The sequence below is a fragment of the Colias eurytheme genome, chromosome 21 (genome assembly GCF_061535395.1).
Source record: "Colias eurytheme isolate Ceu_HAF_F1 chromosome 21, ilColEury1 Martin Lab GWU primary, whole genome shotgun sequence".
NCBI lineage: Eukaryota > Metazoa > Arthropoda > Insecta > Lepidoptera > Pieridae > Colias > Colias eurytheme.
In genome coordinates this window covers 2,528,737-2,547,677 of record NC_143000.1, presented here as the reverse complement: position 1 = coordinate 2,547,677, position 18,941 = coordinate 2,528,737, and the positions used below count along the sequence as shown (strand labels likewise).

Genomic DNA, 18,941 nt, shown 5'->3' with positions numbered 1-18,941 from the left:
ACTGTCTTTTATGATAAGATAAAAATCAGTATAGCAGAGTATAAAAATCGGATCGATGCTTTTGAACTCAAAGAATAAGAAAAAGAAGAATATGATTAAATACCATTTTAGTAATGGACTAGGGAAAACGTTTGAGAATTAACTTTTGTTTAATGATACTCTGCCAAATCGGATTCTACAAAAATATGTGTACATATTCGTTAAAATCGGTCGAAATCACTTAATTAACGTTCAATTTTCAATTAAAAAAAAATGATTGGCAATTAGGACCCAATTCGAGGTTTAAGTTGACTAAACAAAAAAAAATCTTCAGCTTTATAATATTAGTAAGTATAGCTGATGGATTCCTACACGTTCCATAATTTAATCCGAGACATTAATATTAGTATAGTATTTCGTATATAAAAAAATTTGGTGAGCAGCCAAATCGATGAAAAAAACTATAATTTTTATCATGCTTTGAATTCGTTCTTAGTAAAATCGCCCCGAAAGAAGTCCCACTATGAAGGTAGGAACTAAACTTGTCAGATATTGAATATAGGCACAGAATATAGGCCACCAAGTTCCCCCCTATCCTTTACTTAATGATCTAAGCCCCTATCAATGTAACTTGATACCTATAGAAAAAAATGTTGTGTGGTTTTATGAAACCACGGTAAAAGTGAAACTGTTCGAACGGTTCCGAACACTGCTTTGTGTAGCGCATGTCGCGTGACGGTCGGCTGCCGAGTAGGTATACCTACTCGGCAGCCGCGATACACGCGACATGCGCTACACAGACCAAAAAGTTTGAGACGATGTAATAAAAGTTTCACTTTAAAAGAAATGTAGGATTGCATTGCAATAGTTAAATAAATGTGTGTTCAATTCACACTTGAACTGATAGATGATTTGTTCTCTGTCTTTTCGATACATTAATTGTATTAAATAAATATTCATGCTCAACATAACAATGAAGCTGCATTTTTTAACCCTTTTCACTTCTATTTTTCCCAACTCTAGGGGCGTTTAAATTAAATAATACTGGCAACAACGTTCTAGGCGCCGACAGCATCTACGGGAGATCTACGGGACTTGTTTCGTGGCATGTATTCCATGATGATAAAATCACAGATTAGTTAGTTACAACCATAGATTACACACAATAGGTACCTACTACTTTTATACTATACTTTTTTATTTTAGCGCCATCTGTCATTATCAAGCAGTATTTTTGTATTCTTATCTCAAAATGAATTTGTGCGACAGAAGCGTTAATCAATGTAGATGGAGATACCGTCGCACGAGATCAAAATAAGATGTATGGTCACAGAATAATAACTAGTAGCTAGCTGGTAAGGTATCGAAAATTTTCTGCACGGAATTTGATCCTATAGGTATAGGCTATAAGTACAGACTTTATAGTGTAGATTCCATACATGTGCCAAAAACAGACTTCAATGAAAGTTGGTAGGTAGCTGAAGACCCAAAATAAGACATAGGCTACTTTTCATCCCGAAAATCCCACAGGAACGGGAACTGTGGGTTTTTCTTTGAAAACGCGGGAGAAAACCGCGGTCGGAAACCTGCCCCCCTATGCAAGTGGCTTTCTGTTAGCGTAGCGTTCAATAGAATAGTATACGAATGTATGAGATTGACGTAAGCTGTAGATAAACGGGGGGCTGTTGTAGTCTATAAGCTTTCCGCCCACGGCTTTACCTGCGTAATCAGAGGAAACTCCCATGGGAATGATAGCCCATCCTCAGTTCCCATCTCTTCCTTTCTCCACAAAAATCGCTCCATTGCCACATAAAGGTAAGCTAAACCTTTGTATTTATTATATACTTATCTATTAGTATTTAGTAAGGATATTACCTAAAAAACAAAAATATCTACACAATTTAAAAAAGTCGAAACGCTTACGCTAGAGTCTAGAGTCTAGACGATATAAGAAGGCATATATTATATTACGTTTGGGTTTACTTGCTGAACTAATCAATAATCATTTGACAGGAAATTATAAATTTATTTAATCGAAAATGGTATAAATTTTCATATTCACTTTATAGGAAGTAAAAACAATCATTAAATTATAGATACGGATTTAAAGATACATAACAAAACTTATAGATAAGGTTACTACTGTTACTACTGTTACTACTGTTCCTACCTAGTACCTAGTTACTTACTACTGTTTAAATTATTAATGTAATAAATCAATGTATATTTTGTTATAGTGTAGTATTTTTTGTTTTTGGTAAAAAAATATATTTTGTCTATCAATTATAATATTTTTACAGCTCTATTTACATACAACAAATAGATGGCTGCTAGGCACTCGCATATTACGTCGCTCAGCTCTTTCACATATTGATTCATATTATTATCTGGAAGGGATGATCGATTGGATATTCTTGTTTCCATTACAACGAGGACTACAATAGAAAATTTTGAAGAAGTCATTATTACAATATAATATATTCAAAGAATAATATTGTAATTATATTATATGGGGACAGTTTAAATATAAATAATAAGGATATTGATGTAGGATTAAAAAAAATGTTAGATATTAGTAGTAAGACTAAATGTAAATTTATGTTGTGTACCTTGCCATACCTACCTGGTTTAACACAAGAACAAAATAGATTAATTCATTATATGAATTTAAAATTGTATAACCTAACAAATCATCATCGTGATGCATTTATTTACTTTGACATTAACTCATGTATTAAATCTTTTACTTTGACAAAGAATACAGTGTATCTGCCATATAGATATAAGCGTGAACTTGCTATGTTAATAGCATATAATATTAACCAGTCTGGTACATGTTCGGTATCAGACCATCAATCTACTATAATTTTATGTAGTAGTAATTTTATACATCAACCTAGATTAAGTGTAGACAGACAATCTAGCCCTAAGCTAGATTTAAACTAGTATATAAGACAACAGCTAAGCAGTCTTTTTCCATTGTGCATCAAAATATTCAAGGCTTGGCTAGCAAATTGTTAGAAATAGAATTGTTTCTGAATGATAACAATATTAAAATATTTTGTGTAACAGAACATTGGCTTAAACAATGTCAGTCGTTAGTAAATATTGAAAATTACAAATTAAAAAGTATATACTTTAGGACACAGGCTATTCACGGAGGTTCTGTTATTTTTGTACATGATAGTGTAAAATGTAAAGAACGAACTGACATTGTTAGTCTTTCTGTAGAACGGACCATTGAACTGTCCTGTGTGGAGCTGGAGCGTTATATTATTGTTTGCGTTTATAGACCCCCTTCCAGTGACTATAATATGTTTGAGACAGTCATGGAAGAAATATTAAAGCGTCTAGGCAGGAGTAAAAAAAAAGTTATAGTATGTGGTGATTTTAACCCTCAATTCACTACGTGAAATTTGCTAACATAAACAACTTCCATGAGTCCACTGGACTCATATATTTTCTTAGCGTGGTTTTTTCAAATAAAACTCTTTTTTTTATTAATTTTCTTTATTATTATTTTTAAATGTTTAATAAGGCACTACAAAAAAATAACAAAACTGGATAAACTTCTGAAATACTCTTAAAAATAAAAAAAACTTATTCTAACAGTCTTAAAAAACAGAGTTATTTTCAAAGCTCTACAATAATAGCAAATATTTTTAACTAATAACTCTTTTTAATTTTATAAGACTTCTAAAGGAATACAAAACCGAAAATAAACAACAAAAATGTACGCTTCTATACAAAGAAAAAAAACGTGCATGGGGTATTACCACCGATTACAGGCAACGACGGCATACCTTTTTTGAGCAACTCAAACATACAGGCTTCAGACATCTAGTGCATAAATATGCAGTCTTTGTTCTCTTTTTGTAATTACATAGATAACAATACTTTTTTTCTGTCCTAGGTAACTTGTCTTCGGTTTCAGAGTGGCTCGCATCTTCAGGAATGTCTCTTTTCATGATATATGAAATCGAGCAGCGAAGTTGTCGTGGCAAACGTGTACTGTGCAGACGTGTCATCAAATTACATTTTACAAACCTACAAAAACAATAAAAATTAAAATACATATTTTTATATCAAATAAGCAACATTTAAGAATCGTAACAAATAAATAAAATATTACTTAATTCACTAGTATGAGTCCATGGGACTCACTCGACGTAATAACTTACCAATTACGCAGCGCAGGCGCACGTCCTCTCGCTACCTCGGGGCCCGTGTCACTGCAGGAAGGTACTGAGACGGTGGAGGAAATAAGTCACTAGGGGAAAAAATTATAATAGTTTGAAAGTTAAGGGTTAATATTGATTTACTCTTACAAACACAAACGGCTACACGAATTGTTAATTTATTTCAGTCATTTAATCTATATAAACTTTTTAACGAACCCACACGAATAACAACTACTTCTGCAACCTGTATTGATAATATATACTGTGACTGCATCTGTTTAGAGAAAAATATTCTCAATACATTGACTTCGGATCACTGTGGCCAGAAAGTAGTTTTTGAATGGGATTGCATACCTACATTTAAAAGGATTAATGTTAGGCCTATAACTAAAAAAGGCATTAATAAGTTTAGGAATAATATTAATAAAAACCTGCCCGTACTAAATGATCAATCCTATCCTAACAGTCCTTGTGAAATGTTTAAAAATCTTTTTAATTTAGTACATAATGAATTTGAAAAAATATTTAAAGTTAAATCTTTAAATATTACCAAGGATTTACCATTTAGTAAATGGGCGACAGCTAGTATACATAGGTGCAGGAACATTCTTTATGAATTATATGGTATGAAGCAATATAATAAAGACCCATCTTTTCTTAGTTATGTTAGAAATTACTCAAAAATTTTTAAAAAAGTTTGTTTTACTGCAAAGCGATTATATATCAAAGAAAAAATACGCGACTCTGATAATAAAGTTAAAACAGTTTGGTCAATTATTAATGGTGAAATGGGTAAAAGCAAATCAAGTAATACCATAAAACTTGTAAATAATGACAGGGTTATTGACAAAAGTGCTGATGTTGCTCTTGCTTTTGAAGAATTCTTCAGTAGTGTCCCTGCTACTATTACTAATAGTTTAAATTCGTCTTCAGCACTTGCAGAAACCTTTTTGAGGGACCATGTTGCGGGGTGTAGTACATTATTTGAATTACGACACGTAACTGCTAGTGATATTGTTACTGCCTTTAAGACGCTTAATCTAAAAAATACTTGTGATCTTTGGGGAATGTCCGTAAATCTAGTTAATAATATAATAGAAAATATTGCGAAAAATTTAGCTTTCATATTTAATAAGTGTTGTGACTATGGTACATTTCCTAATTTACTAAAGCTTAGTAAAGTTATACCTCTATTTAAGAAGGGCGATCAAGAAGACTGTAACAATTATAGACCTATCTCTATTTTACCAACATTAAGTAAGGTATTCGAGAAGTTAATTTTAAACCAATTGAGTAGTCATTTTGCATCTAATAATTTACTGCACACCAAACAGTTTGGTTTCACAAAGGGGCGCTCAACCACAGATGCTGGAGTTGCACTTCTAACACATATATATAAAGCATGGGAAAACTCAAAAAATGCTCTGGGGATTTTTTGTGACCTCTCCAAGGCATTTGACTGCGTTGAACATTGTACTTTGTTACGTAAACTTAATCACTATGGAATTAAAGGAAAAGCCCAGAACCTCATAGCGTCATACCTGCATGATAGGATACAGACTGTAGTTGTTAATGGAGAACGTTCTAGCGGTGCGTCAATTAACATTGGTGTTCCACAGGGGTCAATTTTAGGTCCCTTCTTGTTCTTGGTATATATCAATGATCTTCCCTTTTATTTGCAGGATAGGTGTGAAATAGTTCTGTTTGCAGATGATACCTCATTAATTTTTAATGTGGATAGGCATAACCCAAATGTTGACGAAGTAAACAGTGCTCTTTTACACATATCTAAATGGTTTACTGCCAATAATTTATTATTAAATGCCAAAAAAACCACTTGTGTTGAATTTTTACTTCCTAATGTAAAAAAGTTAAACAGAGATATTACCTTGAACGGGGAGGTATTGCATCCTACTGAGTCTACTGTATTTCTAGGGTTAACATTGGACGAGAAACTACAGTGGGGAGCCCATGTCAACACCGCTGCAGGTAAGCTCAGTTCAGCTGCATATGCAGTCCGAAAAATAAGGCATCTCACCGATGAAGATACAGCTAGATTGGTTTATTTCAGCTACTTTCATAGCATTATGTCCTATGGAATTCTACTGTGGGGCAAGGCTGCAGATATAGAATCTATATTTATATTACAGAAAAGAGCCATTCGCTCTATATATAATTTACGTGCTCGGGACTCACTAAGAGATCATTTTAAGAATACTGGTATCCTTACTGTACCATCACAGTATATATTTAATAATATTTTGCATGTACACAAAAGCTCCGACATACACACAAGAGTAGGAGATAGACACGACTATGGCACAAGGAACAGGAATAGAATTGAAATGCCATTTTTCCGATTAGCTAAAGTTAAAAATTCATTTATGGGTCAAGGTATACGCTTATATAATAAAATTCCTCACAATATTAAAGAGTTTAGTAGTTCTAAATTTAAAACTTATATAAAAAATGTACTAGTTCAGAGAGCGTACTACAGTATTCAGGAATATATGGACGATAAAGACCCATGGAGGGTTGTCGCGTAAAAACCACAGGACAGTTCTTTGGCATATTATGATATATTATTATGTAGTTAGATATAAGTTACATATTATGTAATATTGACATGATTTAAAAGAGCAACTATGGAGTTTCTTGCCGATTCTTCTCCATAGATACTGCTTTCCGAATCGGTGGTAAATGTTAAAAATACTTATGTAATGACGATTCGAAAGTGCTACTAAATAGTAGTCTAATTGAATAAATGAATGTTTGAGTTTGAGTTTGAGTTTGAAAGAATTGCTTTCCATACAATAATTTCAGGATAACTCAATTAACTATTGAGTATAGAGATATCTGTTTAAATTTTAATGATCTTCGAAATTGCCACAGATTTTGGCAAAGGAAGTTATTACATTGAAAGTTCTTCTAGGTATATTGTATTTTTTCTTGGAATTATTTATGTAGGTAAATGGTTTTTATGCTCTTATTTATTCAGGCGTTTGTCTCCATTGGATAGCAATTACTAGATGAGGCGATCGGTTGGCTTTTTAAGCAGCAAATTACGACGGTTGAAGAATAAATGATTAAATACTATAAAAAAATTAACTTGTTATTTATTGATAGAAGTAAAATACCTAATGATCATTTTTTGCAAACAGTTTTGCCCGATTTTGTTTGCTTGCGATCTACATTTTAATTTTTTTACTCCAAAATGTATATACTTAAGTAAATATTGTTATGTCCAAATGACAGTAAGAAACACTTGTTAAGTATATGGTATTAAGTTATTTGGAAGTATTTATAAGAGGTCGATGTCTGTTATTAATACCTACAAACACTTGTTTATACGATTTTTTTTGGCGGATTTAAGTTAAATATTTTGTTTTAAAACATAGGAACATAAGTTACCGTAGCTTCTTTCATCTCTTCTAAATGATAGTACCTAGTATCTAGAAACCTACATTTGTAGATATTGATTATTGGGTTGATTTCTTAAATGTCGGTTAAAGATTATTTTATCCGTCCAATAAAGCTTTATACAACAACTAGCTGCGCTCCGCGGTTTCACCCCCGTGGCTCCGCTTCTGTTGGTCTTAGCGTGATGATAATATATGGGCTATCCAACACCGAAAGAATTTTTCAAATCGGACTAGTAGTTCTTGAGATTAGCGCGTTCAAACAAACTAACAAACAAACTCTACAGCTTTATATTTGATTAACACATTTTCGAAATTGTTGTTTATATAGTTACGATATTCGAAGAATAAGTTTTAACCACAGAACATTTTTTTATTGTACTGAAAAATTGGCCCTTCGGTTGATCAATTCGTCTACATAATATGGCCCAATCAATCTGCAGGAATATTTGCCTGAAGTCGAGATCGAAAGGAAAAAGAAAAAAATAACACGATTTTATTACGTTTCGTCTTAAATAAAATAGAGGATATTGAAGAAGATACTTATATAAAAGTTTGCATTAACTGCGAGAAGAAGAATAGCGTTATATTTTTCCGATTTTAAAGGCATAGTTATTCAGATTAAATCTGTAACACTGTGCCTTCAGATTGGTTAGATTTATTACGTTTTAGAACACGAGAAAATGTAAAACGATCAAGGCGGAAAAATAAATGATCTTTATATAATATATGTACTTACCTACTCTTGAAGAATAAGAAAATAATGAAAATTGGCTTGTGCGCTTAAATTTTCATTCGATCTTCTCTTCTAAATATTTATCTACTTATCTGGAAGAGAACGATCGATAAAATATTTGAGCAGCACTATCAAAATATTATAATAAGATTTGTTATGTTAATTGAATTCACATAGAGAATTGTGTAAGATTTACTCGTTAAATAATTCTTTTTAATTCATAATCAACTCATTTCAATTTCCAATATATGGACAGAGCCCCAAAAAGGGTTAAAACATTTATTGTTATGATTAAATATAAAGCTATGTTATGAAGGAAGCCACAGGTTCCCGATACACGTGTACTAAGTTCCGAAGTCGATGAAATATTTCTTTATTATAAAAATATAATAAAACTAGCTTTCCGCCTACGGCTTCGCCCGCGTTTTGAAAGAAAAACCTGCGTATCTCCCGCTCCCGTGGGATTTCCGGGATAAAACCTAGCCTACGTGTTAATTCAAGTTACCCTCTATATGTGTGCTAAATTTCATTGAAATCGGTCCAGTAGTTTATGCGTGAAAACCATACATACATACATAATTACAAACCTTTCCTCTTTATAATATTAGTACCTATAGATAAAGACTATTACAGATAAATAAAACTCTTTTAGTCTAATGTAACTTTTAATTGTTTCACTTTGTATCCATGTAATTATATGTACTAAGGTCTTATGTTTTAGATGCGCTTGCATGTTCAGTCGCTCATCTCTTCATTATGTGGTTCAGTATTATGAGGAAGAGATGATCGATTGGATATTTGAGTGCAATAACGACGATTTCAAGAACAAGAAGATTTGAAGAGAAATTTATCGAAAATATTACGTTTTTTTTACATAAAGAAGAAAAAGAAGAATAGGAGAAGAGTAGGAGTAGCATCTATTCTTCTATTTAAATTCATTATTGCAAGAAATATCCGACAGGCTGTCCGACAGCAGCTTGCAAGTTTAAACCAGCACTTGCTACATGTTTTCGACTTGCAAGCTGCAGCTGTCGGACAGACTGTCAGATATTTCTTGCGGAAGTTTTCTTGCAGATGGAATCGCGGCCTTCGACCTACTATGATATGATGTAATTTTTAATTGTATCTATGATATTATGATGTAATTTTTAATTTTTAATTTCTTTTTTGGGTGCATTGTATAGTATAGTCTGTTTAGTATCGTCTACTACTGCTGCTGCTGCTATATGAGACACTCAAATTTTCAGTCGCTCATCTCTTCTTCATATGGATAACACTATCAGGAAGAGATGATCGGTTGGAAATCTGAGGGAATTACTACGCTTAGAGTTCGAAGAGGTTAATCGAAGAAAGTTGGTAAGAATTTTTCACTCTTTTAAAAATTATGGAGCGCGCATCCCTAGAAGGTACTTCACTTTTTTCTTGAAGATACTTGTCGGGGAACACAGACGGAGCATGTTCCCATGTCCAGTCCCTTGCGTTTCGAATGAAAAATGTCAATCCGAACCGCTTTGTCCTGGTACAAGGAACGTCCACCATATGGCGATGCCTAGAATCTGTGCGTCTCGACGATCGGTGTACCTACTTACTGTTTAATTACAGGGATTTGAAGTTTTCCTAGAAGATCTCCTATGTAAGCTCTGTATATGTTTATAAGCTTATGTTTTCAGTGGCTCATCTCTTTTGTTATATATAACAGTATCATGAAGAGGTGATCTATTGAGAATGTAAGCATAATCACATGAAAACGTCGAATGCAACTGAATAGTGAAGACTCAAGCCAAGATAAGTGACATAAAGAAGAATGAAGTTTTATTACTTCTTCAAAACTTTTTTTAACTAAATCAATTCCTTACAAAGGACTACTTGACGATGATAGTGGTACTTATAAAGAATTGCTTTTGTTAAAACAGCAATTGCATCAGTTACCTAATACATACATATTTGACTTTAAATTAAGTTTTGTGTTCTATATTTTCTGTGTCTTTTATATGTATATATAACTTGTTGAGATATAAGTCGTAGATAGATACTACATCCAATATAATATATTAAAAAAAATATGAATGTTTAATTTAGTCTAAGATAAAATAGTAATAATATTAAAATGCTTTGATTTTTTTTTTCAGTTCATAAATTTTCGCAAGTAATGAAGTTATGAGCAAGAGTTAGAGAGATAGAGATAGTAAAAGATAAAGAGCGACAAGAAGCAAGAAGCTAAGAAATGATGTTTAGAAGACCAATAAATGAAAATACTTATAAATGAAAAAACTCGGAAAAGGAATTAATAATTGCAAATAAATGTGGGAGTGTTAAAATTTCAACTAAATTTAATTCATTCAACTCTCTCAGGCGTTCACGATTTCGTTCTATTAGAGATCAGAATTAAAATAAAACAGAAAATACCTATTTAAATTGTATCACAAGAAGAAGGTTCAAATTCGAAATACCGAAATTAAAAAGTCCAAGGTGTGATGTGCAGTGGAGTGGTAAATAATGTGAAAATGAATTTATTACAATTTAATGATGTAGCAATTAAAACTGTAATAAGAAAGTGTATTTTATTGTTTGCCTTAAAGTAACCCAAGTGCAAACGTTTCAATTATTCACAGAAATTGGCGCGAATCAACGAAGAAGTGCCAAAAACAACAGAGTTCCTATCGTTCCTATTGATCCAACCTTCCTCCATGAGATATTCGCACTCGTGTCTAGTTTTCTCGTTTTCGAAGCCCGGAATAAAATTTTAAATCTTGATCAACATTGAGCTGAGCGATTGAGTCGATTGAGTTATGATATTACGTGCAATAGAAAGAAAATATTGTTAAGTTTTGTTTTTGAAGTGAAACTTCTTTGGGCGCGTTGAGAGTAAAATTTCAAGGTCACGTCCTGACAATTTCGTCACAAGATCGTCACGTCATGGAGTAAGGCGAGAATTTTGGTATCTTTGAATCTTGCCAAAGAAGTTTCACTTCGCACACATGTGCTCGGTACACACGCTGATTTTGTTGGATTTTTTTTACCTTCATCTTCCATATACAACTACCTATATATATTATATACATATATATTACATAATATATACATATATATTATATACATATATATTATATATACGTTTCATACAGGTGCATGCAGGCAGAATGAAGAAACCAGCAGAGCTGAGATATCTGATGCGGTCGGGTCAAGATTTTCCAGTATTGTTTTTATTCATGTTTTTGAAGTGAAACTTCTTTAAGCGCGTTGAGAGTATGATTTCAAGGTCACGTCATGGAGTAAGGTGACAATTTTGGTATCTTTGAATGTTGTCAAAGAAGTTTCACTTCTGATACGTGTGCTCGGCACCAATGATTTTTTATTTAAAATCCATCATATATGTACACATTATGTAGGTATGTACATATATATACTTACTATATCTATAAGTATATTATATAAATCATCCATCACCATATATACATATAATATCATCATCCATCAATTTCTCATTGTTGTTCTGTTTAGTTTAATAAATATGTATATCTAATATGTATTTTAATTTGCATTTCAGAACAAAAGACACGTAATACTTTTCTGATATAAGAGACGAATGGTAATTGGTAAATAACATTTTTTGTTCCGTGGTGTAACTACGTTTTATTTAAAATTTTGTACGTTGAAGATTGTCGCAATATACTTAACTACCTACGCGCATTATTGAAACTTGCAGTAGTTTATGTTTCCGAACGTGGTTTTTACCGGCTACCGATTTTATCGAGTTCAAACTCTATAAAATATACAAAATTCTTTTTTTTTAAACGTGAACGTCGTGCAACTCGAATAATTATTATTAACTATTAAAATAAAGTTTCCGATAAGCTCTACACGTTTTCCTGCGATGTTTTTTATGGGGTGGTGTTCAATTCAATATTTAAATTCAATGCAATATATGGGGAGGTTTCTGGGATTGTTTATCGTACAATATTATGTTAGGCCCAAAGACCAAAATCGCTTATGGAGTGAGGAAAAGTACCGTTTTGCCTGAAAAAAGTATTTTAAAACTTTGGGGTGGATGGGGTTTTCGGATTAAGCGCACCTACTCCGATCTATGAATTCATTAAATTACACTGTGAATATGAAATAAAGAATTTTACATAGGAATTAACGGTTTTCATAGAAATAGCAAGCTTTCTCGGTTTGAATGACGAAGTTGTTGTGATCACATAGCGATCCCCCTATTTACTTAAATGAGCCAACTTTGTTACAGCCTACAATTTTCTGCATCGACTGATTTTAAACTAACTTGATTTTTTTCTGGTTCGATTCCAGAGTAGGATTATATGACGTTCTTGTTCGTTTTTTTCTCCGGTAAAAAGTAGACTACCTACATGACTACCTATATTTTATTCACTCGTATTTCCTCGTAATTTTAGTCCCTGTGTAGTGTAAAGATAGACGCATGTCGCACATAACGCAACGTATATCTTCTTCTTATATATAAAAATGAATCGCAAAATGTGTTGGTAAGCGCATAACTCGAGAACGGCTGAACCGATTTCGATAATTCTTTTTTTATAATATTCCTTGAAGTACGAGGATGGTTTTTACGTAGAGAAAACGTAAATATGTACCACGGGCGAAGCCGGGGCGGACCGCTAGTTTATAATAAAATTAGTAAGTACTATTTGGGAACTAATAGTAAGGACTAGTAAGAATTATTCTACAGATATTACAAAAATACTACACTGACTATTTTCTGTTGTTTGGGATTCCGAACCTCAAAAGGAAAAATCGGAACCCTTATAGGATCACTTTGTTGTCTGTCTGTCAAGTTGTAAACACTCTTTTTCTCAGGAACGTGGTGAATTCGGTCCCTTGAAGCTGAACAAAATCAAAAGATACAGCCGTTTATGCTGCAAATTTACGCGAATTTCGACATTCGCAAGGTAGAATTACAAAATTCTTATTTCTTCTACAATTCGCAAAATCTACGGGGTACTTCCCGTGAACACAGCCCGTCTTAAATTTTGGTTAAAAGCTAGGTATATTACAGATAAAGGAAAAAGTCCCAACATAATTATAAATAGGTTTTCTCGGAGCCCTAATAGGTTAATGATAAAATAATAATAATAATAATATTAATGAGCGAATTTGGTCTTAGCCTAACATTTTTAACAATAAGTACTATCACAGACTAATGATAAGGGTATACATATTCTATGGTAGTATCAAGCGCAGTACGCAGTACCTAGTAAATATTCCTATCGTAAAAAGAGCTGCAGTAGACTTTGTAACTGAATTTTTCTTGGTTCGAATCCAGAGAGTAATTATTGTGTTCATTCTATAATAGGTTGTCAGCATTAATTTGAAAACATTTACGATTAATAATATGATTAGGTAACATTTAGGAAGAGCAAATTCGTGACTTCATGTTTTAAATGGGAACGCAATAAGCTGGTTTTAAAATTCAAAATTTCAAGTGCATAGGTCTATAGATAGGAAAACAAGAAGAAGAAGATTCATTCGGATGGTAAGTATCCTTCTCAAGGTAAGTCCAATGAAATACTTTTCACTCGAATAATTGTTTTCACTTAGAAACTATTTGTTTTTAGATCCGATGAAGAGATCCGTCGGTAGAGGAGTAACCATAATTGCACAAATGGCTAGACAATTTGAAGAATTGCCTTAGGTGCTAAGTCATAAAAGCAGGCAAACTGAAAATTAAGAAATATTTTAGAGGTTTGTAACATAGTACACTCAATAAATCTTAATTTGGATGTAGTATCTAAAACTTATAAGTACCTGTCTCATTTCTTCTGTGAATATTTACAAGATATTTTTTTATTCAAAGAAACAACACGCTCGAAAGCCGTGGTTACCTTACTTATAGTTGTATACGTAGTATATTATTATTAGTCTGTGCTTATAGTATTTACTATTTAACATAAAACATTACAACACTTAAGTATGTTCTCAAATATTAAGTCATTTCTCTCTAAACATGTAAAATTATTAATGTTTCCAGGAGATAATGATTTTGGTATTTGTGCAAAAATAATAGCACTTCTGAAGATGTGTCCCTATTGTATAAAAATGGTACGTGAATAGTAAATGGTTATTATTAACATGGACCAAAAAACTATTTTGGTCCATGTTAATGTTTATATGACAGGTGTAACTTTGTTTGACTAAAATGTTTTGATTATATTGTTATTATTTTATTTTCCGTTAATCTAGGTAGTTCCTGTGCACTTAGATGTTCAGTCGATCCTCTCTTCTATATAATGATGCATTTTATTTATAAGAGATGATCGGTTGTAGGTATATTTGAGCAGCAATATCTGCACTTCGAAGAAGAATCATTTGTAAGTATTTCATCGTTTCATTTTACTGTCAGATTTTACAGGAACATACACTACTGTCTTAAAGTGTTTTATGGACCCTCCACACAATGGGCAGCGTTGGGCGAGTAGAGGCAATCATAATAGAGTCGTCACATCAACGATCATATTTTGCTGGGCCAACGTCGCCTATTGTTTGGAGAGCCCATTATTGGTAAGTATTGAACATGAACTTTTCGCTGTTGATTTGCTAGTATCCACTTAAATATTCAGTCGAATATTCTTCTAAATATTGCTTACTGGTGTTCAGAAGATTTATTGAAAATTTTAGTAGTGATCTTAAAATTTCAAGGTGCTAATGGAAGGAAGACTGAAAAGAAGGGTTGGTATCGTATCTCTCGCTCCTTTGATCAGAATTTGTATTGTTTTAGAATGCCTTCATAATTAAAAAAAAATCTTTTTAAAGTCACCTATCTAAGTACGATGGTGGATACCTTTACGTTCTCATAACATTTCTTTATAAATATAATATTATAAAAAAAAATGTTGTTTTATTGTGCATCGTGATCTGATGATGTGATGTGGGTGGATGTGGGGTAATTTCGGAAGGGTTTTTTCTTTGTAGATATCGTATAAACATTGTGTGAAATGTTATGAATATAAAATCAGTTGCGTTCTTTAACCAATCACTAAAGCTAAGCGTTTTCATACATTACTAGCGGTCCGCCCCGGCTTCGCCCGTGGTACATAATATTTACGTTTTATCTACATAAGAACCATCCTCGTACTTCAAGGAATATAATAAAAAAAGAATTATCGAAATCGGTTCAGCCGTTCTCGAGTTATGCGCTTACCAACACATTTTGCGATTCATTTTTATATATAAGATTAGATATACCTACCCAGTGGTTCGTAATTACCTAAGTAGTATTTACTATTTAGTATATTATTGTTTATTATATTACATGTGGTAGGTATTAACTACTATCCGTGTTATCTATGTATTTTTTTTTGTGTTTTGTTTATCAGGATTTTGTAGCATGTAAAAAATAGACCTAGGTATAGCAAAATAACATCTTCAGTGTCTACGAAACATAGCTATTGTCAATATCAGCATTAGCATTAATAAGGGAAGATAGTTTCTAGTATTTTATATATTTACCCTTATTAATTCTGAATCGTGATGTTGACGCTATTCTCCAGAAGCATGTGGAATATTGCTGTATTTGTTAGAAATGTTAAACCTACCCGTGTAATATTATTATAAGGCGAATTACCTATCCATTGACCATAAATAAAGCTATTTGTACCATAAAAATGCATTTTACTTACCTACCTATTCTACTATTTCCTCTACATTCACGAACTATTATAGTTTATCAAACATAGTAAACAATTTTTCTGAATTAGATTCCAACAAAAAAATATATTTAGGTATATTGACACCTAATTCAGAAAAATTAGCGACACTTACTAAGTCTAATATCTAGAAGATTACAAAAGGAAAATAAATAAAAAACCAACTTTTCTGACAATATTTATTTACAACACTTGCAAACATGGAGTTTCAGTCACAGTACAAAAATACTCAATGATCAGTCGTCGTAACTTAGCGTAAACCAGTCTGAAACGCGGAATGCCTTTGATTATGGAATAGGGCTGGAAAATAACTTGTTTGGTTAAAACATACTCATCAAAATATGATCGATTTTTTTCTATAGTACGATTCAAACTTAATGGCGTCTCGGAACATCGTACGATCCGATGCGCAGAAAACAATTTTAGATATTAGCGGGACGATACCGGACCTGTGCGCACCCGCACCTGCACCTAACTTCCGAGCCGCCATTAAGTTTGAATCGAACTGTACATATGAATATTATTCACTTAAAACGATAGATAATTTTTGTTGAAAATACGTCAAGATACATGTAATAAATAAAAACAATGAGACGCCATTGACAACTATCACACGTTATTTAACAGTAAATAAAAATTCATTTCTACAAAAAAACAAACGCACAACACTCAAAACAATAAAATATCTATGATAATATTGTGTGGAACTTTGTTTTCTTCATTATTATAAAAATGTATTTTTTATAGGTACTATAATATTATGCTGACTGTCCAATTAAATTATTCGAGATATATTTGAATACCGTAAAAATACCAGTCAAAAAAAGGTTAAGCAACCTTAGCTACGGTCAATCAACTGATGGGTGACCGCTCTTATAAGCATAACCTCTCGACTAATATTTAATCTTTAAGCGAAATTTTGTCGCCAAAAACTCTGTCAATAAAATTAAATAGTTTGGAAAATCCAAAAGTGCACGCCTCATAATTTTTTTTAATAATTATCTATTAATTATTATTTTTGTTTATTTAATAACAATTAAACCACATCGAATCAGACCCTGAAAAATGAAAGGGTTCTATTCCTGAGCATACTCAAGCGTAAGAGAAAAAAAAAGACTCGATTAGTAAAGTATTTCGGTCGCTATCGTGTTAACAAGAAAAAGGATCCGCACATACAGACACACGGACGTCCAAGACAGAACTTTTTTAAACTGTTTTTTAACTAGTTTAAATAACAAAAATGACATCAAAAATATCATGAACGTTAAAAACAGTGTTTTTTCTTAATATGTGTGTGTATGTATTATCTTACAAGTGCAATGTATGATACATAAAGACATTTTAAGTTTGAAAAATCAGATGTTTTGCGCGAAGTGACAGTAGTACCCACCTCAACGCTTCGCTTATGAGGCGTGCAATAAATACGCATAAAAAGAAATATACACATATCAAATAAATACACTATAAATTAAGTAGCAACTAAACAAATTGCAAAAAGAAAACAGCAGTTCCAAACGCTAGCGAATAAAATATAAAGGAAAAATAATAAAAAACATTATGCACCAAGAAGGACTTAACTAAATCATAGCCTAAATTCGATAACTGTGCAGACACTAAATAAAATAATTTGACCAGTTATTAATTAATACTTATTATGAAAACGCGTATTTTAACGGAAATTATATTTTGTAGAATACTCCGAATACAATAACTAAACTAGTTCTGCTCCCTAACTTTACTCGCATTGTAAAAAACTTAAGTATAAAGATACTCTCATGAGAGGCATATAATAATTCCCTTCTTCGTCAAATACAGAGCAAAGTTAGCTAATAAAAATAAATTCCGCCAATTTTCCAAACAAATCAATCACTCAAAATACTTTTTCAGACAAAAAGTTTCCATGTGCGTTGCGTTCTTCATCATATCTTAAATAATATAACTAGAAATACTTCATATAAGCATAAAGTATGAAAAAAGGCAATAATTTGTGCCAATAACCATTTTTTATTCAATTTACTCAAACTATACAACATATACCCGCTAAGTAATATTATAATTATTGCGTTATTTCTCCCTAAAATATACAAATAGCTATATTTTAATCATTATAATAATAAACTTTTATAAAGAACAAAAAAAAAAACGACAGTGCGCCAAGAGTAATGTTGTGGTTATAAGGAATAAATAAAAATATTTAAATTATTTTTATGAATACGTGAGGGTGATATGTGAAATTACAAATTGAAATTCTTCTTACGTACGTACAGACATACACAAAAATTAACCCCTTATAAACCCAAAAAGTCAATTTAAACAATTTTTTTGAAGAAATAAAGAGCGTGTTTACCTAGCACACGTGTCAGAAGTGAAACTTCCCCAGCACACGGGTCAGAAGTGAAACTTCTTCAAAGATACCAAAATCGTCGCCTTACTCCATGACGTGACGGTATTGCCATGACACGACTTTTAAATTTTACTCTCAACACGCCTAAAGAACTTTCAAAAAACGGCAAATCTAAAATAGCCCTTGTTATTTTGACATATCAACTTCACAAATTAACATAAAAGTTAAACCTACTTGTACTCTCGTATCTATATATTTTTTTTTACTTTTTATTGATACCAACACTTAATATTAGTTGACAAAATAATATTATTTACATGAGATATGCAATCAAATAACATCTTATCACATTGTATTAAAAATATTTTACATTTTTACATATCTATGTAATTTTACAAATCTCTAAGGGCCGATTTATCAATCCTTGATTAAAACTTATTCATCGAATAACGTATTAAACTACCATTTCAAAAATGCATTGTAATTGTCCGTATTTGACAGTTTACAGGTGACATTTTAATATGTTCGTGTAATACTTTAATGGAGGGATAATTTTTACCAAGGATTGAAAGATCAGCCCTTAGTATACAGTCTAAACTGAATCAG

At 32.0% G+C, this 18,941-nt stretch overlaps 1 long non-coding RNA gene across 1 annotated transcript; it reads right to left on the bottom strand.

Moving 5' to 3' along the window:
* Window positions 1-3,470: 3,470 nt before the first annotated feature.
* LOC149898961 (uncharacterized) lies at window positions 3,471-4,246 on the bottom strand. The gene is made up of 2 exons (XR_016457954.1): window positions 4,161-4,246; window positions 3,471-4,026 (listed from the first exon to the last, which is right to left on the bottom strand). It is a non-coding gene; the product is annotated as an uncharacterized LOC149898961 (long non-coding RNA).
* Between the last annotated feature and the right edge of the window lie 14,695 nt (window positions 4,247-18,941).